Source organism: Neofelis nebulosa, chromosome 2, assembly GCF_028018385.1.
Source record: "Neofelis nebulosa isolate mNeoNeb1 chromosome 2, mNeoNeb1.pri, whole genome shotgun sequence".
Classification (NCBI taxonomy): domain Eukaryota; kingdom Metazoa; phylum Chordata; class Mammalia; order Carnivora; family Felidae; genus Neofelis; species Neofelis nebulosa.
The window spans coordinates 75,755,799-75,772,971 of NC_080783.1; the positions used below are offsets into that span (position 1 = coordinate 75,755,799).

The 17,173-nt window shown below is 40.6% G+C and overlaps 1 protein-coding gene and 2 non-coding genes across 3 annotated transcripts in view; 1 reads left to right on the forward strand and 2 right to left on the reverse strand.

Annotated features, from left to right (window-relative positions):
• Positions 1 to 17,173, reverse strand: part of GPD2 (glycerol-3-phosphate dehydrogenase 2) — a 220,100-nt gene that overhangs the window by 160,762 nt on the left and 42,165 nt on the right. The gene's annotated exons all lie outside the window — the stretch shown is intronic.
• On the forward strand, positions 14,565 to 14,635 carry TRNAG-GCC (transfer RNA glycine (anticodon GCC)). The gene has a single exon. It is a non-coding gene; the product is annotated as a tRNA-Gly (tRNA).
• Positions 14,915 to 14,986, reverse strand: TRNAA-CGC (transfer RNA alanine (anticodon CGC)). Its single transcript has one exon. It is a non-coding gene; the product is annotated as a tRNA-Ala (tRNA).

The window sequence follows — 17,173 nt, forward strand, 5'->3', positions numbered from 1 at the left end:
ACGAAATATTGAAGCACCAAACTGCCATTTTTTTGTAAACTCAGCAAAAACATATTTGGTCTCCTACGTAGATTCTTCTCTCAGTTTTACATTCATTTGTCCTCATAACCAAGCTGGTTATCTTTATACTGGTGAGAAACAGGTTTTGCAATATTGGTTCTCATTTATTAGTATTAATAGCTAACATTTATGGAGCTAAGCTTATTACATGCCGGGCACTGTGGAAGAACTTTATGTGCATTAGCCCATTTAATTCTCCAAACAACTCTGCATACAATTGTACTAAGGAAGCAACTAAGAAAGAGATGGGAATGCCCTGCGTAAGTCTACAGAGCTAGAGATAGAGATGGGATTTGAACCTGGGTAGCCTGCTCAGGTCCTGTACTCTTAACCATGATACCATACCACAAGGGTTTCAGAGAGTTGTCTGCAGTACTTTGTGAGGCTGACTGATAAAGCTTATGTCTTCATTACTCAGCGCTGTTAATGGAAGTCTCGGGTGATTACCAGTGTTCTCAACTGACTCAGACAAGGATGGTAAACTTCACTGAGGATGGTAAACTGAGCCAAGCAAACTACTTACTATCTGAGCGGGCTTGGCTTTTCTGGACAAGCAAAGTATTCCTTAAGCCTATGAAAGATGCTATAGGAAGAATTCTCCCCAATGATTCAAACATTACAAATGTGATTTTTTATACGTGTGTTGGTTCTATAATACAGGTTCATGGAGTCAGAATATGGCAATTACACTTGGAATCCTTGCCCTTCTGAGGAACAACTTAAGGTGTAACAGCCTTTAAGGTCATAGTAGAAGACATCATATTAACTTGATGTCTTTCAGCTATTTGGTGCTAAAGGAAAAACTGCTAGAAATGTCCATTGCTATATTCTCTAATATACAGAATTTCATATGACTGAAAAGTTGTACAAATAAAACATAGAGTAAATCTGTTATGGGTGTGTTATAGATCAGGTTGTCAAGAATATAAACTCTGGGTTCAGGATCCCGACCTTCCATTTACTTTTTGAAGGATCTTAAGCATGTTACTTTAGCCCTCCTTTCCCCTTCTCTTAACTAGAAGGGTTCCAGTTTATGGTAATTATTTTGCTGTTAGTTCAAGCTGAACAAAGACTGGTTTCTTAAAAGCACTATATGTATTTTTACTTATCTTCTCCAACCTTGTTACTTTTCCTCCACTACATAAAATTAGTCTTAGGAGTGGATAGAAAATCACATTAAATTGGAAATAATTTGTCTGTTAGACGTTCAGTTAATTGACCAAATGCAATATTCCTTCAACCAGAGTCATATCCTTTTTGGGTAAATATTGTGTTTATATAATAGGGAATGGGGAAGAGCAAAGAGGTCTCTAAGTAACCAATAGCAATATTAACCTTTTAAGTATAAACTCAAGATAAGATGGTCATGAATGCTAAGGAGCAAAACAAAGTCAAATGGTCTATGACTTTGCAGTACTACGTCTTGCAGTAAATGAGTGCAAATAAAAAATAAAGACAAACATGTTATAGGTTCTTAGTGTCCAACCAAAGTTAAACCAGTTTCTATTGAGATCTTAGCTTTACGTCTTCACTGGTAGGACCACACCATCCTGGATATAAAAAGCTCAAGGCATTTGCAAACAACTCAAAAGACGAATTTGTCCGTTAGATCCACACATACTTAGAGAAACTAACTTTGCAAAATATCGAGGGGGCACAAAGTTATATAAAACATTGCCTTAGTCCTGTTCTCTATGCCAATAGCCTCCACTCTAGGGCCTCAGAAACTGAGCTGAACTGAGCCTAGGGAGTATTTCCTTTAGCCTGGGCTAAAGGAAATAAATACCCCCAAAAAAGGTGTACCAGGAAGCAAGGAAGTTGGGAATAATTTCTAAGAACAATTCTAGGGGCCACAGGGAAGAGGGAACAACAGAATATACACACACAAGCCAGAATTTGGGAGCAGACAGCCCATGGAGTGCCAGCACCAGCAGGGTGGGCTCTGGGTGGGCTGGTTTGAACAGCAGGAAATTACACCTTTCTATGATCTCCTACACTGGTAGGATTCTCTGCTTGTGACTCTCTAGTTTTGGAAGAGAATTCACCCCGGCCAGGGAGGTTTTGTTTGCCCCTTCACATTATTGAGCACACATGATATGTTCCAATGTAAACTAGAAACACCAGCCTGGCCATCCAATGGGTTTTAATAAGAAGGTTGTGTTACAGGCAGCAGAAATGATCTCCTACACAAGGAGCAGAAGAGCTATAATCAACTGTAACTATATCGATGCTAGTAATACATCAATTAAAAAGAAAAAAGTGTGTCTCCAGAAAGGAGTTGGAAACACTTGCTTTGGAATAGAGAGGCACATTTCAGCTGCGTGCCACTCATCCAAGGAAGAGGAGGGCATGGCCCATGGATCCTATTCAATTTCTGTAATGGAATGATATATGCATTGTGAAAATGGAAACATTAGGTATTTCATAAACAGATGCCATTAAGCATTTGATTTTAAGATCAGTGCCTCATACTCTAACTCCACACTTACCAGCATCCATCAGATTATAGCCTGACTCCCCTTACATTTTGAGGATAAGAAGAAAATGTTCTGTTCATGAATACATAATAACACTGATGAAAGAGAACAGTGTAGTTTGAATTGAAACCAAATCATTGTTGTTCTGTTTAAAGTGTATCCGACTCAGAGTGACGGTTTTATTCTGATGTACAAACAAAGTTTCTGAGCTCGTAAAATTGAGGACCAGACCCTGAGCCATGCTAAACTCATCAAGGGAAATGCTCTCAGAAAGCACCCAGACTGATTCTGATCTTGAGACCTGTCTCCATGAATTTCAAACTAATGACTGATAATTAGACACTAAGTTAAAGATATTCAGATGAGTATGTTTTTAAAAATAACTTGTATTGTTTTTATTTATTATAAAATGAATATATGTAGATGTTTTTAAAATACAGATAAGAGGGGCGCCTGGGTGGCTCAGTCGGTTGAGCGGCGGACTTCGGCTCAGGTCACGGTCTCGCGGTCCGTGAGTTTGACCCCCGGGTCGGGCCCCTGTGCTGACAGCTCAGAGCCCGGAGCCTGGTTCAGATTCTGTGTCTCCCTCTCTCTGACCCTCCCCCGTTCATGCTCTGTCTCTCTCTATCTCAAAAATAAGTAAACGTTAAAAAAATAATAATAAAATAAAATACAGATAAGAAAAAAACTCAAAATTAAAAATTGCCTCTACTGATAATTAACTCATCTTTGTCTCACAACAACCCAGTGAGGTCAGACTACTGTTATACCTATTTAATAGATTTTAAAACCAAGGTAGAGGGGTGCCTGGGTGGCTCAGTTGGTTGAGCGTCCGACTTCAGCTCAGGTCATGATCTCACGGTCCGTGAGTTCGAGCCCCGCATAGGGCTCTGTGCTGACAGTTCAGAGCCTGGAGCCTGCTTCAGATTCTGTGTCTCCCTCTCTCTCTGACCCTCCCTTGTTCATGCTCTATCTCTCTCTGTCTCAAAAATAAATAAAAAAAAAAAATTTAAATTAAAAAAAAAAAAAAAGGTAGAAAGATTAAGTAATCCGCTCTGGCTCACATAGCTGGTAAATGACAAGAGGGTGTGCTTCCCCTCACACCACATCTGTCCCATAATCCCTTCTTTCACACAGTCTTCTCCTTACAATTGCATACATTATTATTGTCCTTAGAAAAAGGTGGAAAATAGTATACATGCTTCTTCATGGTGAGCCTTTCTCCCCTTTAGCCCCATCCCCACAATACCAGGATGCATCAAGAAGTTATTGAGGTATCCAGACTAGAGTGCCATTGCTTTCATGCCTTTCTGTTGACAAAACTAAGGGAAAAACTTTTTTGTTGTTGTTATCATGAGTTTTTAGTGATAATCTGCAGTTCAAATTCAGTAAGAGAGTTTTTCTCATATTCCCCCAATCTATATTTTTACCTCCCTCTCCAAGTGAGAAACTTAATAGCACAAAACATCAATATATTACTCATTTGCACTTATGTATCTTACAATACATAAAAAACAGTTTCAGAATCAATTCATTGATACCTCTATTAGTGACACATTTACCATGTAAAATCAAGATTTTTTCCCCCTTAGAATACATGTCACAAAGAATGTATAAAGTACTGTATTCAGATGTTATTTGAGTTCATTTTTTTGTGTTTGTGTGGCTATGTTTTATATATGGTTAGGCTCCCTGATTTCTGTTTACATTCAAATTTTAGGGTTTGCTTTCTTCATTATTTCTTATTAAATATCATTATTTGAATATATTTAAGTGGTTTGAAATACAAAGCTATATAAAAATGTACACTCAAGGATGCCTTATTCAATGGCCTCATTATCACACATCGCTGTAGATTTCTCCTTCATGTTTCCATTTGGGGGGAAAACAAGTAAATGCATGTGTATGTGTGAGTGTGTGTGCTTGTACATGCACAGCAGAAGAGGCATGTGGGAACCCAAGTTACATTTATAAAAGAACACAGTACATCTAAGGGCAAATAAAATCTGCAAAGCTAGGATGATTAATGAACACAGCATTTGACAAAACAAATGTATAGATTTTGCAATGACACTTACATGATTGAAAGTGAAAATAAAAACATTTCATTCTCTCCCTAAAGTTTTGTGACTTCTAGTTTTATGCCAATCTCTGGCAACTTTCATGTCCACAAATTATATTTAATGTGTCTAACCCCTAAAATAATCATGAAAATAGCACTAGAAACATTTAGATTGGGAATAATTCTAAAAGCTTGTCTGAAGGGTATGTTCTTCTTACACAAGTGGTTGTCAATTATTTTATCATCTATAAGTCTTCCTAAAGAAGCTACATTGTAATTTCTTTAGGGAACTAGTATTTGCTTAAATGATTGAAGTACTTTTACTAAGCTTCCTTAAATTAAAGCTCTGGTAGCCAAGATGTTACCTTTGTAAAAGAGTTTATTTGTGGAATCAGTTTTCTTTCCTTCCTATTTATGTTGAATAGTTTCTTGACTTTCTGGCATCAGATAACTGTCTGGTCTAGCTTTATGTTACTTAAATCATAGGAGCCTATTAAGGCAAGAATTCACATTAAGAATGATGTTATTGTTATTAATAAACAAATACACTGGTTTCTGCCAAGCTAAAAAATTAATATTGTAGAATTTTAACTGCTGAGTTTCGTCTTCCTGATAACCTGATGTTTTCATTTGCTAGGACTGTACCAACAAAGTACTACAAATTGTACGGCTTGAACAACAGAAATGTGTTGTTTCACAGTTCTGGAGGCTGTAAGTCCAAGATCACGGTATTGGTAGGATTGGTCCTTATGAGGGTTGTGAGGGAGAGTCTGTTTTATGCTTCTTTCCTAGCTTCTGGAGGTTTGCTGCCAGTCTTTAGTGTTCCTGGCTTGTGGAAGTATTGCCCCATCCCTGCCTTCCATATAGTCTTCTGTGTGTGTCTGTGTATCTGTGTGTCTGTTCCTGCATCCAAATCTCCCTTTTTTATAAGGACCCAATTTTATGGAATTAGGGCCCCCCCCCATGACCTCATCCCAATCACCTCCAAAGACCCTATTAAAAAAAAAAAAAAAAAAAGGTCACATTCACAGCTACCAGGGGTTAGTACTTACACATATGAATTCTGAGGAAAACAATTCAACACACAATATTTGATATATAAATTATACCAAAAGTTACACGTTTTCTATTACAGTATTGGAATAATTTTGCAATTTTGTAGTATGCTCAGTGCTATTACTATAGGATATGAGAAAGAGAAGGGGGTGAGGGGAAGGGAGAAAGAAAGAGAGAGAGATTGTTTTTAAATATTTCCAGGCCTCAGTTGGAGTTTTCTATCAAAGAAATTTTGATTACTATTCACGTATATTGATGATTCTTGATAGGTTACTTTGCATATACAATTCCTAATGTCAATCAGAATATCTGGACACTGGGGCACTAGGTGGCTCAGTTGGTCAAGCATCTGGCTCTTGATTTCAGTTTAGGTCATGATCTTGTGGTTTGCAGGATTGAGCCCTGCATCAGACTCTGCACTGACAGTGCAGGGCCTGCTTGGGATTCTCCCTCTCCCCTCTCTGCCCCTCCCCTGCTTGTGCTCTCTCTCCCTCTCTCCCCCAAAATAAATAAATACACATAAAAACTTTTTTAAAAAGAATATCTGAACCCTGCCTTTATATCCAATATTGTGATAGGGACGGCTGAAACACAATCACGAAAGCTAACAAAACAGCTACATGAAAGTTTCTCTGACCACAAATACAACGTATTAGGAAGGCAGGAATAACAGTAAAAAACATAAATAATAAATATTTAAGGGCTAAATCTTGATAGGGACTAGAAATATTGCAGGAGCTCAGAAAATGAAAATCCAAATAAGGTTTGTTAATATACAAATACTCTGAAAAATCAATGAGAAAATGAGAAACATTCTAGTAAACACGGTCCATCAAGAAGTGATTGATTAAATTATGCTATGTCTCTGTACCATGGAGGACTCTGTCATTATTAAAGGGTAGATCTGCCTGTGTTGAAATGGAGCAGAGAAAGATAGGTTAAACCAGAAATTACTAATGGCTGAAAACTTTAAGAACTAATTTCAGGAAACGAGGAAGAAAAATATACTAGAATGGAAGAAGAATTTAACTTTTGATTTTATACCTTTCTGTGCTGTTTGCATTTTCATAGTTTATATGCTTTATTTTTTAGCTTTCATCATATTTTTAGTTGGAGGAGCTCATTTGTCTAAAATTGAGCTAATCATCCTTCTCTGTTTATGACACACTATTATCATTGGGCCATATATCTTTGTTCTTTTATTTATTCACGCTTACCCCCACACCCCTCTCTTCTTCCCTTTGCCTCCCTAGAAGGCATCACCGTATTGTGCTTAACATACATCTTTTTGTTTACATGTGACCTTACAAAGCATGTATTGTTTCGAGTTCACCGTTTTAAAGGTATGTAAATTATACTATCATATCTCATTTTGTACCTTATATTATTCACTAGGTACCATGTTTTTGACAGCATCCATGTTGCTCCTTGATGCATCTTTTTTCTCTTTTCTCACTCTCTCTTTCTCTTTTTTTTTTTTTTTTTAATTTAAATTCAAGTTAGTTAACATACAGTGTAGTCTTGGCTTCAGAAGTAGAACCCAGTGATTCACCTCTTACATATAACCCCCAGTGCTCATCCCAACAAGTGCCCTCTTTAATGGCCATCACCCATTTAACCCATCCGACGCCCCTCCCCTCCAGCAGCCCTCAGTTTGTTCTCTGCTCTCTGTTACATCTTAATCTACTCCTTCCACATGCTGGATACAAGTCATGGTGTGCACCATTACCATTGATCTGTCCACTCTCCTTTAATTTTTTTTTTTAATGTTTATTTTTGAAAGACAGAGACAGACACAGAGTATGGGGGGGGGGGCGGGCAGAGAGAGAGGGAGACACAGATCTGAAGCAGGCTCCAGGCTCTAAGCTGTCAGCACAGAGCCTGACGAGGAGCTCGATCTCACAAGCTGTGAGATCATGGCCTGAGCCGAAGTCAGACGCTCAGCTGACTGAGCCACCCAGGTGCCCCAATCTGTCCACTCTCCTACAGAACACTTGGGTTGCTTCCACAAATAACACACAATGAACATCCTGGTATAAGTCCTTGTATTGACTTCTACAAGAAATTATTTGACCTACATAAGAATTTACTTATATAAGTATTCCCAAATGGAAATACGAGTTCATGGTTTATACGCAAACATAATGTGTCCAAATGGTACCAGCTGCTCTCTGAAATGGCAGCTCCCATCCACAAGCCCGCCAGTGGTGCACAGGGTCAAATGTCCCATGTCCCTGCCCATATTTAGCATCATGCAGCTTTAACATATTGTCTAGTCTAGTGGGTCCAAAGAGAGATCTCCTTTTTTAACTTGAATTTCTTTAGTAACTTTTTAAAAATTTCATGAGAAAATGTCTTCTCCATCCAAATGTATTACTTTATAATCTAGTGCTCCTTTACTCTGCTACGACCTCTCTTAGAATCCAACTATGTGTTTTCACCTAGTCAAACTTGTATATCTTGTCTAAAACCTCAAACTCAGCATCTTTCAAAGCAATATAAAAAGTTCACAGATGATTACTACTGAGAAGAATCTTGGTGATCTAGAACAATATCTTCACTTTAGACCAAGGAAACAGAGACCCAGAGAAAATAAGTGACTCTCCTACTATGAAGGGGATTTGAGGGACAGAATCAGAACTGATAAGCAGCAAGGTACAGGGTTGAAGAAGCAGAGCTTTGGATCAGACAGAAAAAGGAAAGTACAAGATGGTTGGAATAGTTGAATTAGGTTTCCCAAATGGAGCTGAAGCTGAAATGACCTTTGGAAACATGCAGACAGAAGGGAAATGTACAGGGTGGAGAAAGCAACAAAGCCATCATCATGAGGAATGAGCATGCTGTGTTTTGTGCATGACAGAGGGCAGCAAGAATGTTGCCATAGTCAAAATGGCCCTGGGAATTGGGGTGTCTGGTGAATCAGCTAGGACTGGCTATTTAATCTTCCGTGCCAGATGAAAACGCAGAGTCCCTTGTTCAAAACTTAAGAATTACAACAGGACGACAGCTAAGCATTCAGCTAAGTGCCAATCAACTAAGTGCAAGACTTTGTGCAAATGTACAGGTTGCACATCTATGAAGCTCGCCCTGAATTTGGCAACGTTTAAAAAATGTGGTTGGAATTAGGATCCACTGAAGTTTGTGAGCAGAATGATAAAATGAAAACAATGTTTAAAAAAAAAAAAAAAAAGAGACCTCTCCTGGGAATAATTCCATAATATGTATCAAAATTTAAAAAGTACTCACTCTAGGGCTTAGCAGTTGCACTTCTAAGAATCTATCCTGCAGATATTTCATACATGAGCAAAATGGCATTTGTTCAAAGATACTCACTGCAGTGTTGTTTCCACTAGCAAAAGATCAGAAGACTATATGTCCTTGGCTAAGGAACTGGTTAAGGTAATTCCAGTACCTTCATGCAATGGACATTTTCATCATCCTCATACATTTTAGCATTAGAGCTGGAGTCTTCATTTACAAGCTTTGATTCTAAATCTTTAGGAAACCTGGCCCGGAGCACTATTTGTGATTGTGAGACGGAATAAATAATGTTTTACTTTTTAGCCAGTAGAGTGCAGTTAGATAGGAACATAGAACTATTAAAAAGAAAGAGGTAGCTCCACTTGTATAGAAGAAAAATTTGCTGCTATCTATCTTAAAAGAAAAGAGAGAAGAAAGAAAGAAAGAAAGAAAGAAAGAAAGAAAGAAAGAAAGAAAGAAAGAAAGAAAGAGAAAAAAAGAAAGAAAAAAGGCAACGGTCACAACAGTAGGTATGGTGTGTACCTTTTGTGCCAAAAACCTAAATGCAATTTGTATCTACATACGATTTCTGTGCAGGGAAATACAAGAAACTGATGGCAGTGAGTCACCTCTAAGAAATGGAACCCAGAAAATGGGGGTAAGGGGTGGAGGGTGGGATGAAGACAAGCTTTTTAACGCATACTCTTATGCTTTTTGAATTTTGCACCATACGCATGGATTACCTATGAAAAGAATATGTATATATACATATATATATATGTATATATACATATATATGTATATATACTTCCATTAGATGGTGGGTGGCAGAGTGCCACAGCTCAAGAGGGGTTGAATAAATGCTGCATCAGAAATGAGTGTCGAGAGGATAAAGAATTCATACCCATATATCCTCCACCCTGAAGACTCCATATGAATTCGAAATTAAGTCAATTTTGAACCAGCAATAAAAATGATTAAATTTTTGAAAAATTAAGGAAATTAGAAGCAGAAGAAGGAAGGAGGGAGGGAAGAAGTAGGAGAGGGAAGGAGGGAAGGAATAGGAGAGGGAGGGAGAAAATTCAACTAGCAGCAATTATGGGGGTGGGGGGAGGGAAGCAGGGGTTTCCCAGGTAACCCAGGGGGTGAGCTGATAAGGATCTGCAGTAGTCCAGAGGGACGGGCCTGAGGAGGAAGAGCAAGATTCAGCGCTGTTTTAAAAGAAGAAAATCCGACTTGTTGACTAATTAGACATGCTGCAGAACTAGGAATGCGCCTATCATGAGCAGGATGATTTTGCAGTGACAGCTTTCCAGGAAAAATTGCTGCATTCTCAACATCTGCATGCATCTGAGAATTACACCTGGATTCTTCATTTCCATGCCTTGATTTTAATCCTTAGGAAAGTAGGCCTTGGGGTACTACTTGTGATTCTAAAATGGAATAAGTAATGATTTAATTCCCAGCCAGTAAAGGGCAATCCAAATGACTGGCTCCACCATTTCCCCAGGGCTAGTTTGTAACCTGGGACAGAAATAAGCTGTGTGTATTAAATCAATACAATCACTCACAAGTTTAAAAAAAAAAAAAAAAAAAGCATTGCTTTGGTGGCTATGTATTAAATGAACTATTTCTGTTTCTTAATGGTTTGCTTTCTTCAGATGATATAAGGCTGGCCACATTTCCATGGTGAGCCAACACCAACCAGGGATAGGGTGCCTTGAGCAAGAGTTCCAAGAGCTATGATGCAAATGACAAGCCCCTGCCTGCCCCATCGGGCTGTCACAATGACAGTTTCCTGAGAGAAATGATTGGGTAACATTCTGCGGCACTCCTCGCTTTCTCCTCTCTGCCAGCCTCAGAAAGGGCCACTCACCAGAGCATGGTGGCTCCGCAGACTAGGAAGTGCTGGTGTGTGCTACCCAAAAGACACCGTCGGCCATCTGTGATCTTTCCGTGCTTAACCATACCAGTCACGAAATCACTGCTTCCACAGCACCTCCGATGTGGAACAGGATTAACACAGAGCATTGCAATGAAACGCAACGATACACGTATTTGTCCTGACGTGACCTGTGTCATGATGTGACTCAGAATTAGCAAGAGGAAGTTCTGCCTGCCTGAAGAAGCCCTGTCTCCACCGATTCCATGACAACCCACTCCCTTGCTTCTCCACCTCTGGCTCCTCAACTCCTACCACTCCCTAAAACAGACCTTCTCAAGGCTTGGCCTTCAGCTCTCCTCTCTCTGTGATTTCCTCCACTTTCAAATACTTACCTTTTACTTCTGTGTTGTTGCCCCTGACTCCACTTCTGTAGTCTTGATTTCTCTAGATCTAGAGGTCAACTGCCCAGGAGGCATTTCACCCTACTTACCTCAGAGTGTATATTTCCGGAAGCAAACACTTTACTCCACCCTTTTCCTTCCAGTCAGTTTTCTGCCAGACCTGACATGATACCACTATTCTCCCAGTCACTTAAACTAGATTTCTCTTTCCCATCCTTCTACCTGGCCATGAACCTCAAGCAACAGCCTTCCTCCTACTTCAGAACCTCACTGCTGCTCCGATTACATTGTAATCACCTCCTGCATGAATTTCCTGACTTCTGGTTTCTCTTATTTCTACTTCTCTGGCACATTGTTACCAGATGATCCCTTCAAAAGCTTTGACTCTGGGGCACCTGGGTGGCTCAGTTGGTTAAGCGTCCGACTTCAGCTCAGGTCATGATCTCACGGTTCGTGAATTCGAGCCCCACGTTGGGTTCTGGTGCTGACAGCTCAGAGCCTGGAGCCTGCTTCAGATTCTGTGTCTCCCTCTCTCTCTCTGACCCTCCCCCATTCTCTTTCTCTCTCTCTCAAAAGTAAATAAACATTTTAAAAAAAATTTAATGCTTTGATTCTCCTCTTGCTCAAAAAATCTTCAGTGGCTTTCCTTGCCACAGAATTAACTTTATCTAAACAACTTGGAATAAGTCCTACAAACTTTTCATGGTCTTAATAGTTTTTTTGTAATTCTACCACAGATACATTCTTTACATTTTTCTTAAACTTTCATATTTTCAGCCTATATCACATTCAAGGGTAATAAGTTCTCTAAATTTACTATGTTTTGGGTAAAACTGTTTCTCAATTTTTGTTGTCTCGATGCAAGCAATATAAGTACTACTCAAACTGACTTAAAAAAAAAAAAAAAAGATAGCTCATTTTCCAAAGACAAGTTACTGACTCACATAAACACAAAATCTAGATTTTGTTCTATTTAAGCATGGTTGCTTTTAGGGGCTCAGCGTCATATTGGGGATGTTTCTCTCTCTCTCTCAAGCAAGATGGCATCAGCAAAACTAGCTATATACTCAATCTGTTTGCTCACCCAACAGAAAGACAGTTTTTGTTTATATCTCTGGAAAGAAAGTTCTGGTAAGTTCTGGAAAGTTCTATCATCCCTCTTATGGCCACATATTCATCTCTAAGTTAAACACAGGTGGGGTGCCTGGGTGGCTCAGTTGATTAAGCATCTGACTCTTGATTTGGGCTCAGGTCAGGATCTCACAGTTGGTGCAGATCCTGCTTGGGGTTCTCTCTCCCTCTCTGACTGCCTCTCCCCTGCTCTCTCTCTCTTCTCTCTCTGTCTCTCTCAAAATAAATATATAAACCTAATTAAAAAAAAAAAAAAAAAGAACACCACCATGACAAAGGGAAATATCTGGCTAGATCTGTTTCACATACTTACCACTGTGACAGAGATGAGGGGGAGAGTTAGCCTCACCCTAATCTCAACGTATCAGTTTGCCACAGAATAGAATACTTGTACCAGACTTCTATCAGAAATAAATGAACTGCTAAACACACACACACACACACACACACACACACACACACACAGAATGCTTTTGGCTGTGTATAACAAAGTGCCCACCACAAATGGGTTTAAACAATAAAGATCTTTAATTACCTTACCTAAGACTGGATGGAGAAAATCCCACGATGTCTCTTTCTTCTGGGTCATCCTCAGTCTTTCTTCAAGTCACAAAATGGGTGGGGCAGCTCCAAGTATTACACCTCATATGGCAGTGTTACAAGCAGGAAAGAAAAGGCAAAAGAGAGCTTCCATACCATCTTTCCCAGAAGCCCCTAGGTTATGTCTATACTGCACTGTCTTTGGCAGGAAGGGTCACAAACCCATCTGAGACCAATGTTTGGAAAGGAAAATGGAATAACTGGCTTACAGCACCACATTTGTTCCTAGGGCTAGGCTGACTCACATGGACTTGCAGTAAGGAAAAAAAAAAAAAATGTAGTATGGTCTTTGATAGGTCACTAATATTATTTGTCACTAGGCTGTATTTCTCATTTGATCCTTCTTTCTCTTTAAACTCTTGGTAGTGTTTAAGTTTTTTAGACTGTTTTAAATTTTGAATCAGAACATTTTGGAGTTTGAAGGAATGTAGTTAGATCAAGGCTTTTCAAAATCTTTTATTTCAGACTTGTAACCCATCAAACAAACGCAAATAAATGGGAGAGTTTAAAAATGGCCTGGTGGAGGGGTGCTTGGCTGGCTCAGTCAGTGGAGCCCTCCACTCTTGATCTCAATGTTGTGAGTTCCAGCCCCACCTTGGGTACAGAGGTTACTTATAAATAAGGTCTTTTTAAAAAAAACGTCTAGTGGAAGTGATGGGGCTGGGCAAAGAAGGTGGGGCCCCAACAGACAATGGCCATGAGGCTCTCCTGGCAAGTTAGAGCCCTTTCAGGATGCAATTTAAAAACAAAAAACAAACAAACAAAAAAAACAAACATCTCTATCCAGTTCTAGTTCTCTCATTTTAAAGAACTGAGGTTGTCAGAGGTAAAAATGATTTGACTGCATTCTTCCACAGGTGACTTAGGACTGCAGTTTCAATTTACTGAGTCCCTAACATCTTCATATCTTTTATGTCTTCTTAATTTCATGATGTATTTATCTTCAAATTTTGCTCTCTATTCACACAGTAAAAACTTCTTAAAAATAAATCCTAATGTGGGAGTTCTTAGGTTAGTCATTAATCTTTTATGATTTTCTCCAACGCCACTCTAGTATTCTTGATGTATAGTATCCTATGGGTAGAGGCTCTGATTCATAAAATTAGTGTTGAAAAGGCGCCCATGATCAAGTCATTCACAATGAAAGAAAGAGCGGTTTAGAGAAGTTAGGTCATTTGGCTAGAATCACCAATGCTTCAAAGTCAGGTCACAGCGTTCTAATTTACTCTTATAATTTGGTCAGGGTCCTAGCTCCTTACCCCTTGTTCCTAACAAATGTGAACACGTAGTTGTTTGAATAGCTACTATAACAGAAGAAAAATAGGGAGGAGTTGTTACAAATCGTCTAAAGGTCCGAAGAGACAGCTAGGTAGCTGTGTAATCCTGTACACACATAACAAAATTTCCATTTGCCTGCTTCACCGCGATCAGCTTCAGAAGAATCACTTAATAAAGTTCAACAGAAGTTAATAGGATTGGATTTTTTGTCAATCTGAATGTTTCCCCAATATTTTATGATAATTATTTAATTACAGATTCCACTGCTTTATTTAATATTGAATACATAAACATATAATTACAAACAGAAGCGAATCAGCGCACACGTGGAAATATCTCTTCTATTGGAGTATGGGAAGCACTTCCCCCCATGAGCATTGGTGGTTCAGTGGTAGAATTCTCGCCTGCCACGCGGGAGGCCCGGGTTCGATTCCCGGCCAATGCAACTTCGCTTTTCCTTTTACTTTCTAACTGTGTAAGTTAGGATCCCAAAGCAAGTTCGATAACCATACCCAAAAGTTGGTTTTATGCAAACAAAGAAAGAGGTATCGGGGCAATTTCCACTTTCGCTTTTACTTACATCTTAAAAGGCCGTTTCCCTGGGCTTCGCTGTTGTTTCTCTGCCTCACTGTTAGATTGTTCTTGGACGCCCTACTGTTCTGTGAGCAAAAGGTCTACGTGTAGTGTTTTCTGTGCTAGGAAAAGAAAAGGGACAACGGCTGTTTGGAGATGCCGGGGATTGAACCCGGGACCTCACACATGCGAAGCGCGCGCTCTACCACTGAGCTACATCCCCCAGCCGGGAATCCACTTTCTGGTAAAGGTATTCATTCAGTCTCTGTGGCGTTGGTCAAATTAGTAGGGTTTCACAACCTGATTTCGGTGAGCGTCAATGCCGCACGTTTCCACTCTTCCCACCCCGGTGTGAGGCCGCTCCTCCAGCGCTTCGGGACCTGCCGCGGCCAGGGCTCCGCGGCACAAGCAGAACGAGCCCCCGAGCACTCCCGCCCGCGCCGCGAGCGCGCAGCAGGAGCGACGGGGCGCCCGGCCGCGCCAGCGGGGGCGGGACGGTCGTGAGCAGAGCGACCCAGGGCTGGGGCCCTCCGCGGGTTTACCGCGCAGGCGCCGGGGCCGCGAGGCCGCCGCCGCCTTGCCGCCGGCTCCCCCGGGACTCGGAGTCGGGACTGAGGGCCAGCGCCGCGCCGTCAGCGTCTCCCTGGTGCCCGCCTACACCTGCTCCTGGAGTAGAGCGCTGGGGACCCTCCGTGCGCGCTCGAAAACCTTAGGCCTTTACCTTTCCCCACCCCCTTAAGAAAACGACCTGTTCACACCAACTCCCATAAACTGGGTTATGTGGGGGCTACTCCACCAAACTCCTGGAGGTGTAAATGATTTCACAACATGCTCTTCTTTTCCATGGGGACCAAACTGAAAGAAAGAAAGTGACACCGCCACCCTCTTTGTAGCTTAATCAGATCGAAATGATGGTTAAGTCGGGGAGGGGAACCTGCTCAAAATGGATTTTTTTTTCTCTCTGTTTGATATTTTTACACCTTGGACCCATCTGATGAATAGGTTAAGATAGTATAAAGTAAGTCACCGAACACCTCCCCTCCCTAACCACTAATTGCACTCCCAGCCCCAAATGAAGACACGCTATTTGGGTCCTGTTGCCTCGGAAATTGCCTCTCTCCAGTTGTTTGAGTGCGAGATAATACAATGAGCTAACTTGCATTCTAGCCGCATGATGTGTGTTTGACCCTTCCGGTACAGTTTAAACTGACACCACCCCAAGGCAAGCGAAGGCACCCTGATAGGAGGAGGGGAGAGATCTGGTGTCAGGGGCCCTGGATAGCTATCACTTCCAGCCCACCTTGAAGGCAGACCAGACCCAACAGGTAGCAAGGACCGGGTGGGCCTAGAAGTTCTACTCACTTCCGTTGCAGGAAAATACCCCTCATAAATGAAGTGGTCAGCAGTCCAAAAGGCAGAGCGGAGAGAAGTTTCAGAATAATTCTGAGTAAACCACAAGCCGCATCATCAACTCTTAGATTACAAATAAATAAATTCCTGCGCTTGCTTACAGTAATTTAAACAAATAATGGCTCATAATCAGATTTTGTTTTTAACTAAAACAAGCCACATGCTGATCTAATACAATAATACAGAATGTCCAAAAAAAACACACAAGAAAACCCCAAAAAACAAACCACGTCAGGGGACAGCCATTAGGAGCTCTGCTCCAAGCCAGAACATTTCCAAACCAAACCCTAGATTCCATCCTGAGGCACTAAAAGATGAACGTGTCAGTTGACACTGAATTGGGAAACAGGGATAAAAACATTTCTCCACCCTCACGGTTTTCACCGGGGCAAATAACAACCGCAGCAATTAGTTAATCATAAAGGAAGTACTTGGCCTCTGGTCGCCTTACCTTGCCATTGTCTTTAGACCCCTCCCTCAAATTAGGGCTTATTTCTGTCACCTGAGGAAACTCCCTTTCTGGGGACAACTCCCTTCTTTCTCAGGCAATTCTGAAATTTCAGAGCGAAGCCTAGAGAAGGCTCTTTTTAAATTCTCACTCATATCCTACCAAGCCAAGGTCTACGTAAATGCATTTGACAACAAAAATGAAGCTAAACTCTAAAGCCAACAGAGGATATCACATTGATTTACTGGCCTGGCTTAACCCAAAAGAAAGGCTCTAACTCGGGGGACTTTTTCAGCCACGGTGGTTGATGGGAAAGGTGAAATAGGAGGCACATTTTTGGATTAGGGAGCCTTTTCAGGAAAACTTGGATCACATCTATTCTTTATGCAAATAAAACTGCACCAACTCTGGTCACAGATGAAGAGACGCTGGCCAAATGTCCAAAATTATAGACTATAAAAAAAAAAAAGCCAACTCAGTTCTATCTTCTACCCTCCTATTTCTCTTGGTTGGTTGGGGACAAATTTGCCTTTCGCGATCTCCCTCTTTCTT